The 4461-nt window shown below is 41.1% G+C and overlaps 1 protein-coding gene across 1 annotated transcript in view; it reads right to left on the reverse strand.

The window, feature by feature from the left end:
• Positions 1-4461, reverse strand: part of asah2 (N-acylsphingosine amidohydrolase 2) — a 20616-nt gene that overhangs the window by 14629 nt on the left and 1526 nt on the right. The gene's annotated exons all lie outside the window — the stretch shown is intronic.

The following is a 4461-nucleotide window of genomic DNA, read 5'->3' on the forward strand; positions in this document are numbered from 1 at the left end:
TTTTTTTTCAAAGAACTAGAAATTTTGCTTCAGCTGTTCATCTTTTGTTCTGATGGTTCAACTGAGAGTTTCATGCTGATCCAAACCTTTCAGAGCTCTGTGATTTATTAACCTTCAGATCAGGGGCGATTCTAGGATCAGACCTTTAGGGGTGCTCGGCCCCTAAAGAGATTGTCGCATGCATACAATGCCTTGCAAAAGCGGTAATGGTAGTGGAGAGTATAAGTAGAGAGGAGCTGGTGCAGAGCTGAGCGGGTCAATCAAGGGCGCCACTTTGTATTGAAAAGTGATGGGGACATAAGGGCTTAGATCAGGGGTGTGATGATACATTTGGGTCATGAGACGTGACGATGCATGTGAACAAGACAAGAAGATTTTTAGCACTATCTAGATTAAACATTTGATGCTGAAATATATGTGCGGGGGGTCTTTTTATGTGAGGGAAAACTATATTGCATTGTGTGTTTTCTTATTGTGCAAATCAACCATTCTCAAAGCATTTTCATTTATTTAACATTTCTTGGTGCTGTTTTTCAGAACGTTTTTAACAAATGCTTTCTAAAAGTGATCGGGAAAAACTCAGCCATTTACAGTTACTAATCCAAGTAACTCTGCGGTACTGAGTTACTGAATGCAGCATTCTTGACGTGAATGCACAACCAGGCGGCAGGTCAGCTGCACCGGACCTGATGTTCTTCAAGTCAGCTCTTAGTATAATGTTACCATATTACTTACATAATCTCAGCATATTCAATACATTTTCATGTACTGTATAGTTTACCACTAGTTTAGGCCTTTTATGAATATTATGTTCCAGTTACCAGTGTTGGTAAGTAACTAGTTACATGATGTTTAGTTACATAATTTAATTACAAACTGTAATCAAGTAGAAGTAGGTAGGGCGCATGCACACGCAGCGACCGGCATCAGTAGCAGTAGTGTGGAATTTGTTTTAGTTTTTCTGTTTTGGTTCGGTAGTCTTTATGTTCTACAGTTTCTAGTGATGTTAGAGCCTTTGTGTTACATTCGGTGGACTGATCTCCACAAGCCACAGAAATCATGTTACTTACTACTGGCATGGAGTGGCTGGCACTCGTGGTGTTGCTGTCGGCGTCCTACCTGGTCCAAGGCCGGGACGACCCTCCAACAAGTAAGATCCAGTACACCGGAGACTTTCTGCTTGGATTCAACAACCCTACGAACACCAAGCCACCTTCTGACTTGGTCTTCCCCAACTTGGAGGAGCTTGATCACGGCTCGGGGAAGAGAGGACACACTGGAGCGCCTCTCCGCAAAGTGAGGAAGCGGGGCCGGAGAGGAGGATTCGAGCGAGACGGTAACCCCTGGCTCGCATCGCCCTGCCTTCCGTCATCCTGGCCAATGTCCGGTCACTTCGCAACAACGACGATCTCCAGGCCCATGTCCGTTATCAGCACGAATTTAAGGCAGCATGCATCCTGGCGCTGATGGAAACATGGCTTGGGGAGAAGGACCTGGACAGCGAGATGGCAATAGACAGGTTTGGTACGCCGCTGCGCACGGACCGAGAGACTGCAATCACCGGCGAGTCGCGAGGTGGGTACATCATTTGTACATCAATGAACGCTGGTGCAAAAATTTTATAGTGAGAGCGTCAGTATGCACCAAGGACATTGAACAGCTCTCTGTGTCTACGCGTCCACCCTATTTACCACGGGAATTCCCACAGATTTTTGTAACTGCGTTGTATATTCATCCAAAGGCGAATGAGATTTGATTTATTAATTATTTCTGCATATCGCACTTATTTACAGAGGGGAAAAGTTCTCACCAAAAGGGTGAAGCTTTGTTCTGAGGATGCTGTACAACAGTGGTTCTCAACCTTTTTTGGACCAGCCCCCTATCCATTATCCAGGGCCCTTAAAGCCCCCCATCAAAAAGATGTTGACATTTGCCCAGAATATCGCTGATTATCATTATTGTTGTTGTTACTATTGTTATTAAAACCATATAAAACGCACATAAGTTAATTAACAACACTTTTATGTTTTTCCCAGGGACCCAAAAAGCCATGTCAAGAGTAATTATATTTAATCAATGAGTGAATGTTCCACTCAGAAACAAAGAGACCATTTTCTTGGATGGTGCACTTAATAAATCCTTCTCCAGGAGATTTTGAGCATTAAAGATGTAATTTCCTGCATTTTGCTAAAAATTTTCACCAATTTATGGAACTGGAAATGTTTTTAAAGGGAAACACAAAATTCAGGTGGAAGGTGACCATTCAAAATATAAAAATATATCAGAATATAAAGCAGTAAGGCTCTCAGGTGTTCTTTATTGTTTAATAGTTTCTCCTGTAGATCAAATCAGGCCTAATATCATCCCTGCTGAGTCAACACACATGATTTAGTCTTCCATCCTTTCTGTGTCTGTTGTTTGAGGAAGTAACTTCTTTAAATGTGATTGTGGCACCTTCTCAACTCAATGATAAATTAATTCATTTTAATTCAGTTATTAACTCCTGGACTTTAATAGGCTAGCTCCTCTGTTTTAACACGTTTTACATGTACTTAAACGGCATAACTGCGGGATAGAACGGCAAAGGCAAGTTTATTTGTATAGCACATTTCAACAACAAGGTAATTCAAAGTGCTTTACATGCTGGGTTTTTTGTGCAGGTATTTTCACATACAGTACCAGTAAGGCAAATTCCTTTATTTTGGTTGTTCACTGAAGACATTTGGGTTTAAGATCAAAAGATGAGACAAGAGTTCAGAATTTCAGCTTTTATTTCCTGGTATTCACGTCTAGATGTGTTAAAAAACCACCCTTTGTTTGAACCCACCCATTTTTCAAGTGAGTAAAACTATTGGAACATGTGACTGACAGGTGTTTGTTGTTGCCCAGCTGTTGCCTTTTAGGTTGATTGTCCAAACATTAAATAGCTCTGCATGACTAGTCTAAGTTTTCATCCTTGGTTCAAACCTGTAAAGACTGCATTTCCTGTTAAAGAGGATGAACAACATGAAGACCAGAGAGCTGTCTATGGGAGAAAAGAAGGAAAATCAAGCAGAGCCATTGGACAAACATTGGGCAGAGCAAGCACAACAATTTGGAATGTCCTGAAAAAGAAAGAAACTACTGGTGTACTGAGCAACAGCTATTTATGTGTGCTATATACTGAATGTGTGTGTGTGTGTGTTCACCTCCAGTCGTAGCCTTTGTGAAATCATTCCTACATCTGCAGTGACGAACTCCCGTCGTCAATGATGAAGGCTCGGCTGTACAGGCGAGTGTGAATGCCTGCAGCCGTCTGCTGAGGGTTTGCATAACCCATCTAAAAACACACACACACACAACTGGGTGTGGTCATTCCAAAGGAAGTATGAATGGTGAGCTTAGCTCAGGTTATACATGTTGTAACTTTCTGACGTGTGCAGGATAAGAGAGGAAACACTTGCTGGGTGAACAGACTCTTTAACCTTCTTGTTGCTCTGATAAAAGCTGCAGTTCAATTTATAACCAGCTTTGAAAAAGAAAAATACAGCTTCATGTTGAATTATCCATCTATCTATTCCCCACCGCAGGTCACTGTAGAAGCAAAATAAATGCAACAAAACGACAGAGTCAAACCAAAACTAAATTATTAAAGTAAAATATTTTGGAGACAGTCGGCCTTGCTGGTGAACTTTAAGCCCAGGTTCGCTGTGAGCTTGTGTCTTTTATGATCTAAGTATAGATGATATTCATCCCATCACTTGGTATCAGGTGCAAAAGTTCTCATGATGTCTTTCTAGTGTTCATCACCATACATGTGACTGGGCATTATTATACTAGTAATTAAACAACTACTAACAGCATATAAAGCAGTTTAAATAGTACAGTGGTTCATGTTGCTTTATAACTAAGTGGATATTAACATGACTATTAATACCAGTACTGATGCCTCTGAGAACACTAAGTATCAATAAACAGGATCTATTGACAGAAATTCAATATAAGATCCATAACTATGTTTTCAGTGGTGTAGAAAGACCTTACATAATGAACTGTTTTATTACCTTAGAATGAGACATTTCTGTCTACAGACATCGCAGATCCTCTCACATGGACGCCACCATGTTGCGGCGCCATGTTTCTACAGTAGCCCAAATGGACAAACTGCTCTACAGAGTACGTTTCATCACTACATTGAATACGTAGGAGGAAGAAGAAGAAGAGGAAATAATAATAATAATTACATTTACTCATTTAGCTGACGCTTTTATCCAAAGCGACTTACAATTGCTATACATGTCAGAGGTCGCACGCCTCTGGAGCAACGAGGGGTTAAGTGTCTTGCTCAGGGATCATCACCACCCATAATAAACTCCCTCTGAGTAGTCATCTAGTTTATTAGAGGTCACCCGTGTCATTTAGCACGAGCCGACAGCCTGATGAAGTCGGGACAGAGACTGACAGATGACGGCAGAAAGCAAG

Source organism: Micropterus dolomieu, linkage group LG14 (genome assembly GCF_021292245.1).
Source record: "Micropterus dolomieu isolate WLL.071019.BEF.003 ecotype Adirondacks linkage group LG14, ASM2129224v1, whole genome shotgun sequence".
NCBI classification, from domain to species: Eukaryota; Metazoa; Chordata; class Actinopteri; order Centrarchiformes; family Centrarchidae; genus Micropterus; species Micropterus dolomieu.